Genomic DNA, 12,129 nt, shown 5'->3' with positions numbered 1-12,129 from the left:
GAGGGAGAGGGAGAGAGAGACAGAGACAGACAGACAGACAGACAGACAGAGGGAGGGAGAGAAAGGATCCTTAGAATAGACAATGTAAGACCGGGGAGAGTCCTTAACACACAATGTCAGAGCTGGGAGGACCCTAGGGACAGAGAATGTCAGATCTGGGAGGGAGCTTAGAACAGAATGTCAGGAATGGAGGGACCTGTTGATATCATCTAGTTCAATTCCTTGAAGCTAACAGAGGGGGAAACAAGAGTGAGGAATTGAGTTGAGAATTCTGGATTTTTGACTTTTAGCTCAGACCTTCCAGGCTACATTAATTCTTCTCTATTCTCAATTTTATTTGGCAAAGATGAATGGCTTGGCTCCCTGATGAGGTGCTACTGACCAGGATTTAGTAGGACCTTGGTATCTGTCTTGACTCTGCCGCTAATTTATTATATGACTTTGAGAAAAGTTTCTTCTTTTAGGCTTGTTTCCCCATTAAAAGAAAGGGGATTCAGATTTGATCTAAATGGTCCTTTTCAGTTCTTATATTCTTTGATTCAGGACAGTAAAAGAAGCCTCTAGGAGGCCTCTAGCAAGGAATACTCAACTCTGGCTTGGAGCTAGGCTCAGATGATCACTGCTTTCATGAATTCATTCACCAGTTACAAAAGGAAGGAAACGAACATTTATTAAGTGCCTACTATGTGCCAGGCGCTGTGGTTATCTCTTTACAAATAACTCATTTGATCCTTACTATTCTGGGAGAGAGATGCTAATATTATCTTCATATTACAGTTGAGGAAACCAAGACAGACTGAGATTAAATACTTTGCCCAGAGGTACCCAGATAGTAAGTATCTGAGGGGTGGATTTGAACCCAGGTCTTCCTGACTCTTGACTCTTCCAGCACTCATCATCATCTAAATTGCCTTGGTGTCACATAGGATTAAAAGACAGAAGAAGCCTTAGAGATCACAAAGTCCAATTCCAGCCCTTTTTCACATGATCAAACTTCCTTAGGCATTCATGCAATCACCAAACATCTATTAAGCACTGACTATATGCCAAGATATGAAGTTTAGAAAGTGTGCCCAGGAGGCAAATCATTTAATTACAAATGAGTCTTCGGGGCACTGGGTGGCAGATTAGGGAGAATGACGTACCTAGACTCAGATTGGGATTAGGTTAGAAAGAAGAAACCAAAAAGCCAAGGCCTAGGGAGGTAAAATGATTTGTCCCAGGCCACAGACAGGCTGAATAGTCAAGTTAGCATTCAGATTCAGCCACCTGTGTTGAAATGCAGAATCCTTTCCCAAGATACCTGCAATCAACTGTGCTCAGCTAAGTAAGGGGGTGGGGGTGGGGGGACACAGAGGGGAGAAAAGGAATAGAATTTGTCTTTACAATGCTCCCAGGGAGCTGGTGGATTCTGTCACACAAGACAAGCCCCCCCCCCCACCCCCAGCTCCCCGTGACTGTCACTCACACACGTGCCAAGAGGGAGTGATAGTCACCCCCCTCAGCACCCACCTCCAGTCATGTGACAAGTCTGCATTAGTCATAGCAGAGCTTTTGGGGAGGGGGAGGCCCCTTCTTCAGACCCACTGCTCAGGGCTCAAGGGCCCCTTTCTTTCTCCAGGGGCAGGGAGAGAAGCATCAATTGTGCTCAAGACTGGCCCACAGGCTGCTAGTCTATGCAGGCAACACTGCCTGACTTGGTAAAAACTGAGGCAAATATACCGTCACTTCAGGAGGTTATAAGAAGACTGCTTGCTTCAGAAGCTGGTGAATGGACGGACAGGACCCCAACCAGACTAGCTTCCCTACCCTCCAAATTTCAGCCAGGATAATCTCACCATGTCTAGGCCCACATCATGCTCAGACTTCACAGACTCTGTGTGTGTGTGTGTGAGACAGACAGAGAGAAAGAGAAACAGAGAGAGACGGTGGGGGGAGAGAGAGAGAGAGAGAGATCGATCAGACCTGGAATTGTAGGATCCTAAATGTAGAGCTGAAAGGAACCCCAGGAATCAGGGACTACATCTTTTATTAGGATGTATAGAAAGGAAAACTGGCTTAGAAAAATGAAGTAATAACTTACTTGCCCAAGGCCACACAGGTGTTTCCAAAATCTGAAGCCAAGTCTTCCAACTCTTAAAACACTGCTCTTATACTAAATCCTGAGGCTAATTAGTTATGGGATCCTGGCCAAATCACACTGATTTTACTAGGTCTTAGTTTCTTCATCAATTAAATGGGACAATAACCCTTGTGCCACCTTCTTCCCAGGGGCACTGAGCTTTTATTCCTATTCTTGCCTTGGAGACCCTAGTCATACCATTTACTTCTCTCTGTTCATCTCAAATCTACCAACTCTTCAAGGCCTGGCTCTATTCCTATTCCCTTCCATTTCCCTGACCACTCAAAGGATATGAATAGGCAAGAAAGAAAAAGAAAAAAACCCAAGCTATCAACATTTCTCTGAAGAAATGCTTCAAATTGCTAATAATTAGAGAAATGCAAATTAAAACAATTTTGAGGTTTTACTTCACACCCATCAGATTGGCAAGGGTGATAAAAAGGGAAAATGACAATTGTTGGAGGGGCTGTGGGAGGATAGGTACATTACTACACTGTTAGGGAGCTGCAAATTGATCCAATAATTCTAGAAAAGAATTCACATAAAAAATCTTTAAACTGGGATACTTTTTGACCTCTCAATATCATTTTACCAGGCTCCAAAGAGATCAAAGAAAGAGGAAAAGCAACCACAAGCACAAAAATATATATAGGGCCTCTTCTCATTATCACAACAAACTGGAAACTAAGGCTGTTCCCATCAAACAGGGAATAGCGAAACACCTTAAAAAATGATGAAGGGATGGAAATTCAGAGAAACCTGGGAAGACTGACATACAGCTGGGTCCTGATTATTATCATTAATGAATCCTTGAAGTGGTCACATGTTCTTAAACTGGAGTTATTTGAAGTTATGTGAAATATGGCACTGGTTCCAGCCCAAATGAAACATACACATTTCAAATCTGAATAATATGACAGAGGCAGGAGACATTCATTAGATCACACTAATTGGAGACTGATGAAGAGTGGAGGGAGCAAAATGGAGAGACCCATTTACCCAATGACAGAGCACAGAAGAAAAAAAGACCTTTGAAAGAATTATGAATCCTGAACAACCCAATGGTCAGTCATGACTTTAGAGGGGCAGTGATGAAGCTGGCCACTCGCTCACTTCCTGACATGGAGATGGGATTATATTTTTGGATACAGACAACGTGGGATTTTATTTTCCTTGGCTACACATGCTGTGTGTATACACACACTCAGACAATATGCATACATTTATGTATATTGCTACCATCCATATAGTGCTTTAATTAAAGTTCACAAAAAACTATAATGTTATCTCACTGGATTCTCACATCAGATCTGGGAGATGGGTATTATTTTACAGATGAGTAAAATGAGGCAAATGAAGATTATGTGACTTGCTCAGGGTCACACAGCTAATAAATGTCTGAGGCAGGATCTGAATTTAGGTTTTCCTGACCCTAGGTTCACTGCTCTATCCACTGTGTCACCTAGCTGCCTTACAAGTGTTTTATCTCTACGTACTTACCTACCTATGATATATGTATAAATATACATATACATATATATACCTACACATACCTATATACATATACATGCACATATGTGTTTTATGTCTGAATACATGCACATAGACATATTAAGTAGCTTTTTGGGGATGCGGAAGTAAGAGAGTGAGAGAGAAGGGGGCAGGGTCAGATTTGCAAAAAAAAAAAAGAGAAAGAAAAGGGCACTGAAACATTAAAAACTCTACAGAAGAGACAGAAGGAAGGTCAGAACAAATCACAAATCACAGAGAAGCAGGAGAGTTCTGGAAGAGACATGCTGCTGAATTTATGATATACAGGTTGTCCCCAAATGTCTCAGGGGCATTCTAGGCTTTAATAGACCCAAACTACACTATGGCTTTTGGGATAGCCTATACTTAAAGGGAAAAGCAAACTATAAGAAGAACTTTCTGTTTTTATATACAGTCACCTTTATTCTATTTTGCATGGGGAAATGCTCATTTTATTTGATGTGTGTTAAGTTAGTATTAAAAAAAAGAAAAAGCAGCAGAGTATTCTCTGACCACTGCAGTTCTCAGCGGTATCTCCCTCCTGGGGACTCCAGGCATTCCTAGTTAATTGGTATAATAAATACACGAGGCAGTGTCTCCATTCCTCCCCTGCCTGCCTCCCAGGGCTACTACGAGAGCTAAGAGAATACATTGTACCTTTCTGTTCTATGGCTGCCGCCACCTTCCACCTACTCTGCACTTATCTCCTGTGAACGGATTTCCTCATGTCCTCTCCCTCTCTGGAATGTAAGCTCCTTGAAGGCAGAGGCCATTTCTGCTTTTTCTTTTTAGTGCTGTGTCTGGCTTCCAGTAAGGACTTAATAAATTCTTGCTAATTGATGTAGATAAAAAAAACAAAAAACAAAAAAGAATGCCACTTGTTTATTTTCAACGTTCCTTTCAAAAAATGTTTTTTGAGTTCCAAATTTTCTCTCTCCCTCTTGCCCCTCCCCTTTCCACTAGGAAGACAAGCAATGGATCAAAAATATGTGTGCAATCATGTAAAAAATATATTTCCACATTAGTCCTATTATAAAAAAATCCAAGAAAAATAAAGTGAGAATAATTTGTCCTGCGAGTTCATCAGTTCTTTCTCTGGAGGTGGATTGCCTTTTTCTTGCTGAATGATTTATAAAGTATTCTCTAACCATGAAGTGCTCTAAGCATAGGAGTTGTCCATGTCTGTCCAGGAATCAATCTACACTCACTGATTAAGCCTTTTATGTGCTAGGTGCTGGGCTAGGGACTCCCTTCCAAGGGAACTCCAGTCATCTCCCAAGTCTTTGACCTAAGGGACTAGATTTGAGCCTGGCAAAGTTATAGCTAGGAGGTTCTTAGAGGGTGCTGCCTTCTGGTGCTATCAGGCCATGTAGACGCTGCACCCCCAACTCCTGAATGCTCTGTTATTGTGCACATTTGGGGTTCCATCTTGGTTGAGAAAACCCAGGCTTGTCAATGGGCTCTTTTTAGCCTAATTCACCCCCGGCGGCAACATGGATTTAGAGGTTGCCTGACCTTGTCACTGTCACCAGGATTTCTCCAGTCTAGACCATGCTCATTGGTAGACAGCCCTGCCCAGGATGTAGTGATCTAGAACTTCCTCTTTTCCTCTGGACACAGCAAGAAGCCCTCTATGCTAGCGGTCCATGAATTTGTATACTGGTAAATATTTTGATAACTGTATTTCAACATAATTGGTTTTCTTTGCAATTCTATTATTTTATGCATTTAAGATTTTGAGAGGGAAGGAAACAAGCATTTATTAAGCACCTATTCTGTATTGGGCACTGTGCTAAGCAACTTGCAAATGTTATCTTGTTTGATCCTCATAACAACCCTGCAAGGTAGGTGCTTTTATTATTCTCATTTTACAGTTGAGGAAACTGAGGCAAACAGAGGGTCACATAGCTATTAGCTTGACTATGTCTCCAGGGTCAAGATGTGAAGGACTTCTTGCTGAGCCCTCTCCAAAAGATGGTGACAGAGTCCCCACTTTACAGTGCCACAGAAGTGGAATCTTTGCTGTGTGGATTGTTATGGCCTTCAGGGTAGCAGGCTGAGACAGACTGTGGCTTTGTGATGGAATGTGGGACAGAATTCTTGCGAGATGGAGGCGGGTTTTCAAGGTCCTGGTGGACACTTTAGGATCTGAGGGTCAGGTAATTTAAACTAGAAAACAATATAAGAATTGAGAGGTTGGTGCAGCATAAATGCAGAGAGGGATAGATGGACTCAGAGTCCAACTTCTGACACATGCTGGCTATGAGAGCAGGGCCAAAGTTATCCAACCTCCCAGTTTCTCTAATATGGGCTTCTTATTTTTTTGGTGAAGTCTATAGGCTCCTGTTAGAACACTGGTTTCCAACCCCCAAACCCTTCCCATCCCCGTAATCAATACTGTGTATTGGTTCCAAGGTAGAAGAGTGGTAAGGACTAGGCAATGAGAGTGAAATGACTTGCCCAGGGTCACACGGCTAGGACGTATATGAGGCTATTTGAATCCAGGTTCTGCTGGCTCTAGGTCGGGTGTCCACGCTGGGAATGTAAAGAGAAGAGACTCTTCCCATCCTTCCAGGCCCTCAGGGTCACAATCTTGGTGTCATCCCAACTCCTCATGCCCATTTCCCCTACATACACATACTATTAATCAACTGTTAAATCTTTTTTCTGCTTTCCTAGTATTTCTCTTATATGTCCTCTTCTATCAGCTCCTACAACTACCACCCTAATTCAGGCCATCATCTCTCTCCCAGACTAAGGTCTCCTACTCTCCAAGTAATCTTTCCAAAATATAGGCATGAAAATGTCACTGTCCTATTCAGTAAAATTCGGTGGCTTTTTATGACTTCAAGAATCAAATAGAGAGTTCTTAATTTGATGGTTTAAAACTCTTCTTGACTTGGCCTCTTCCAACCTTTTCAGTCTTCTACTTGATTCTCCTCCCAAGAAAGCTAAAATTCAGCCATATTGGTTAATTTGATGTTCCTCATTCCACTCACAACACCCTCCCCTCCTCTCCGCACCCGCCTAAATGCTAGGACTCCTCACCTCCACCTCTGTTTCCTTTGAAATTTAGCTCAAAGCCCCTTTGAGGTCTTTTCCAGTTCACCCTCCTGCTACAGATTTTGTCTTTAAGGTTATTTCATTTACTCTGTAAGTCTCTGGTATGTACCGATTTACATGCATGTTGTTTCCTCCCATTAGAATGCAAGCTCCTAACCAATACACAGTATTGATTCCAAGATGGAAGGTATGGGTTAACAAAAAAAAAAAAAAGAATGCAAGCTCCTTGTGAGGAGAGACTATTTTTGCCTTTTTTGGGTATTCTCATTACTTAGAAGACCCTGCTGTTTGGTTGCGTCCAACTCTCCATGATCTCATTTGAGGTTTTCTTGGCCAAGATACTAGATTGGTTTGTCATCTACACTTTATCCACTGTGCCACCTGGCTGCCCTGCCTAAAACATAGCAAGTCCTTAAATGCTTACTGATTGACTGATCCATCTGTGGTCACAGGACCTGGGTTCAACCTCTACCTTTGATGCTAACTACCTGGATTACCTTAGGGAAGTCACACACCTGTCTGGACTTCACTTTTCTTATCTGTTAAATGAAAAGGTTGGACTGGATGGCCTTTGAGGTCCCTTGCAGCTCCTAAATCTGTGATCCTATGATTGCAGTGGGTTGAAATGTAAGTGGGTGTTAGGGAAGTGGCAAGTAAACAATTGTTTCCAGATGTCTGGCGGCGCAGGGGAAGACAGAGATGGCACTTAGAGATGGTCTTATCCATGACAAGTGTTTAATCAAGGATGGTTGAGTTGAGCTAAATTGCTATTAGGTGGAACAACGATGTGAAGCTTGCTAAGAGTAACAGCCGGACATTTCTAAACTCCGCCAAGGTTTGCATTCTTTGATGGGCTCCTGAGAATAAGTAGGGACCATTATCATCATCCTGATTCAACAGGTGAGGAGACTGCTCAGAGAGGCTGAGGGAGGCCCAGGACCACAGAACTAAAGGCTAGGTAACTGAAGCAAGATTCGAACCAGTATTGCCGAAGCCAAGTCTAACCCGTCAGGACAAAGAATATGGGAAGGAGGAAGGGCTAGAAGATTGAGGATGGATTTGGGAGAGTGGAAGATTAACTGAGGAAGAATTGAGACTGAAGTGAATGAGATCAAAGGAAGTCTGTTTTGGGTGGTCTCAGCCCTCTTAGTGACTAAGTTGGGGAAGATGGGGTCTCTGTTGAGGAAAAAGGGAAAAAACTCACAATGGTGGAGCGTTAATAAACTATGAAAGGGCTTTCTTGGCTCTGCAATCCTGGGTTCTAAAGACCTTCTTGGCCTTGCCATCCCAGGGTCTAAGGGTCCTCCAAGCATCAAGTGACTTGCCCAGGGTCACACAGCTGGGAAGTGTCTGAGGCTAGATTTGAACCTACGACCTCCTGTCTCTAGGTCTGGCTCTCAATCCACTGAGCTACCCAGCTGCCCCCATTCCATGTTTTAAGGTCCCTCTCAGACCTGACTTTTCCTATTCTAATGGTCCCCTTCACTCCATAACTTATGAATTATCATAGCTGCCACACTTCTGGACCTTTCAATGTAATTACCCCATATAGCTTCTTTCACGAAACTCCCCAGTTTAAGCAAAGGCACATGCAAACTAGTGATTTGTGAGCTTTCTGGTGCCTAAAACTCCTACTTTTAGTGCCTCTGGGTAGGCCAAATCATCTTTTGCATATGATCTGCCTACAAAAGCAAGAGAATCATTGTAGAGATAGAGCTGGGGGTGGGCCATGGGGAGGACAGAGGGGAGCTAAACCCCAAGACCAGAGTCTCTATAGCCTGCTCTTTGGTAGCATGAATGTTCATCCCAGACATGATTGAGACAGCAGTCCTAAACAAGCCATCTGAAGACTCAATTGCACATCCCTAACTTACCAGGCCAGGGAATTCTGAGCAAATTTGCCTTCCCTCTAGCTTCAATTTTCTTATCTACAAAATGGGTAGAATGATTGCTATGTTCCCAGGGCAGACTAACCTAGGGATGCTTACTGTACTCCAGTAAAATGGGTTCCCAACTATTCTTGGCAACTTATTACATGGTGACCCACATGTGACATGCTGAAGTTTTCCAGATTATCGCAAATCACACTTTGATAACAGTTTTGAGTTTGCAACATCCTTTTCTTTTCCCATTATGTAGGATTTATTTTTTATTTTTAAACGCTTACTTTCCATCTAAGAATCAATAATATGTATTGGTTCCAAGTAGAAGATTGAGGATTAAGCAACTTGCCCAGGGTCACAGAGCAAGGAAGTATCTGAGGCCACCCAGGATTTCTCATCTCTAGACCTGGCTCTCTATCTACTGAGCCACCGAGCTGTCATTCCTTCCCCCCATATGATTACTGAAAGTATACTCTATGTGTGGCATAGCAGAAACAGTTCTAGATTGGTAGTCAGAGGAGCCTGGGTTCAAATCCCAATTCTACTACTTGGAGTGCTGTGTGATTTTGGGCGATTTACCTCCCTGGGGTTCAGTTTCCTCATCTGTAAAACCAAAACAACAACAACAACAACCTGATCATCTTCCAGTTCCCTTCTATGCTCTTCTGAGTATCACTACCATCATTTTATGGATGAGGAAACTGAGGCTTATAGGGGAAGAGACTTATCCAAGGTAATGCCTAAAACCTTTAAATCCCCTTTCAGCCTGCTCTGGGATTCACTAAAGAAAAAAAAACAAAAAAACAACTATAGATAGAGCTACAGATCTATACAGATATCATCCATTATCCACCCCACAAGATTACTATGAGCCAAATCTTTTTTTTTTTTTTTTTAATTGCAAGGGACTCCAAAAATAGGGGTTTTTATGATGATGCTGATGCCAGGAACCTTTTCTGAGAAAAGAAACAGGAGGAAAGAATCGAGAGAAGAGCCAGTTTCATCAGCTTAGCCCTCTCTGGTGAGAGCAGACCAGGCTCAATTAATGAAAACATAGAATTTAACACTGAAAATAGGCTTTTTGCACCCGTCACTGCAGCCCACACTGGAGCCTGTGACCCATTGTGCCTCATCTATTAAAATCTCTATTATCCTGCCTCTCCATTAAGGGCTGCACATTGCTAAAGACCAGCAGCCCACACCCGACCCTGCCGAGGCTGCCTGGGGCCTCACCACTGCTCAGGGACAGACGTCAGTTTCGGGGGGCCCCCCTCCTTCTCCCTAGTCACCCCGCTCGAAGATTCCATCCCCTTTCAACACAAAAGCTGTTCAAAATAGGACCTCTTCTTACATAAAGGGCTTCAAAACGGCCTGATTCACCAGCTTCAAAGCACACGTCTACTTGCACGTAAGGGATCGTCGGCTATAAAAAGCCACCTTAGTAAATACTCGACACCCTTTATTTTTAGTTTCAGGCTTTTTAATGCGCCCCATCTTCCTGCTCTCCCCTGCCTCCCCTCCCAAACACCAGATCCAAGCACGAGTCAGGGAGAGAGAAGGAAAAGACGCAATACCTGGAAGCTTTTGTTTTGTATTTTTGTTTTCAATGAGGTATGGCAGCCTGACTGCTTGGGGAAACTGCAGGGTAAGAAAGGGGCCTTGGAGACCCTCTCCTATGTAGACAGAGGCCTAGAGAGGAAGAAGGGGTCTGCAAAAGAGCCAGGCTTGAACCCAGGGGTTCCTCAGACCCCCTGGACTCTGCCCCAGGCACAGGGCTCTGTTCATGTTCCATTTACAGGGTAGGAGACGACTGGGATCTTGGGGCAGATATAGAGCCGTTTCCCAGCTCTCTGGGCTCCAAGGCCAACTTTTCCAGAAATGGAGACTGAAGAGAAATTACTTGGCCAAGACATAGGTCAAATCAGTTCCAGAGCTGGGGCTCAAGCCCAGGCCCAGACAGAATCACCGAAGGCTGGGACTCGAGAGACCCCTGAGAGCATCGAGGCCAACCCCCTCGCATTAGAGATGAGGGATCCAAGGCCCACAGAGCCACAAGTGGCCAAGGGCAGAACTCACGTCTCCCCAAGGCCAGCAAACATCTTCTCTCATGAGAAGGCTTCGATGCTCCCAGTCACCTTAAATTTCAGGAGGTCGGCCCTGCCCTAGATCAGGGAAACCTAACTTTGCTTCCTTTTCTCTGGTGTGGTGGGCTCCCACCATGGAGCCACCATTCCTCCTGGGTTCTGGGCAAGTCAGGCCAACCATCCCTTCTAACAAGAGGTGAATCTTCTAGTGCCATCCTTTCTGATGCATCACTCTCTTAAAAAAAAAAAAAAAAGAAGAACCCCTCTCCCCAACCTTCTGGCTTAATATCAATTCTAAGACAGAAAAGCAAGAAGGCCTAAGTGATGGGGGTAAGTGACTTGCCCAAGGTCACACAACTAGGAAGGAGCTGAGGTCACATTTGAACCCAGTCCTTTTTGACTCCAGTGTGCTACCTAGCTGCTTCAGCATCTCTCCTTCATATAGCACTCATGACAAATGATCTCTATACAAATACCTTCAGGGACAGGGAACTCACTACCGCCTTAAATGTCCTTTCAGACTTGAGTACTTTATACCTCAGATCATGGACTACAATTTAAATGTAAAGAACAAAGCAAAGCTGGGCACTACCTGATTATAATGATCAAGCATGGCCCTGAAGAAGAGATGAGAAGATGCACTTGTCTCCCTTCTTTGGGGAGGGGATGGACTATGAGTACAGAATACTGTATACATTGTCAGAATAGACACAGTCAGGGTTGTATAACTGGTGAAAACATTTATTTCTCTTTATGGGGAGGGGGCAAAGAAGGAATGTATTTGGAAAGGAAGGTAATGAAAAGCAAGTTATTTGTGAGAATTAAAAAAAAAGAGTTCTGAATAACTAAAAGTACATGTAAGTGCACATCTATATAGATAAGCCTTCTTCCACACTAATGAAGAGATGACCCTAGGGCCTCAAAGGATAGAGAATCTAGCCTGGAGTTGAGAGGTCCTGGGTTCAAATCTAGTCTTAGACACTGCCTAGCTGGGGGACCTTGGACAAGTCACTTAACTCCCATTGCCTCCTAGCCTTTACTGCTCTTCTGCCTTGGAGCCAATATTTATTGATTCTACAGCAGAAGGTAAGGGGTTAAAAAAAAAAAAAAGGAAAAAAAGCACATACTGGAAACACAAGGGTCTGGCAGGTCCTACCAAGCTGGATGTCTCCTTATTGGGATCCGCCTAGCTAAAAATAAGCACGGGTGCCTTAAAGTTTACCAAATGTTTTTGCTCCACACTCAAAACCCCGTGCCACACACAGGGCCAGGATGACGATTGCCTTCCAAACGTAGGCGGCAAGGTTCAGAGAGGCTGGCGTGCTGCCCAAGGTCACAGAGTAATTAAGGGCCAGCAAGGGGGGGGGGCATTCCCTCCCCCAGAGGCCCCCTCCAGTGCTTTCCTGACACCCCATGAAATTCATCCAGAGCACCTCACGAACCCTCC

The 12,129-nt window shown here is 43.8% G+C and overlaps 1 protein-coding gene across 1 annotated transcript in view; it reads left to right on the top strand.

Moving 5' to 3' along the window:
* Positions 1 to 12,129, top strand: part of LOC123256774 (CACN subunit beta associated regulatory protein) — a 41,091-nt gene that overhangs the window by 28,502 nt on the left and 460 nt on the right. The gene's annotated exons all lie outside the window — the stretch shown is intronic.

Source organism: Gracilinanus agilis, chromosome 1 (genome assembly GCF_016433145.1).
Source record: "Gracilinanus agilis isolate LMUSP501 chromosome 1, AgileGrace, whole genome shotgun sequence".
Lineage (NCBI taxonomy): Eukaryota > Metazoa > Chordata > Mammalia > Didelphimorphia > Didelphidae > Gracilinanus > Gracilinanus agilis.
The sequence above is the reverse complement of the archived record's forward strand: the minus strand, read 5'-3'. Positions and strand labels throughout refer to the sequence as shown.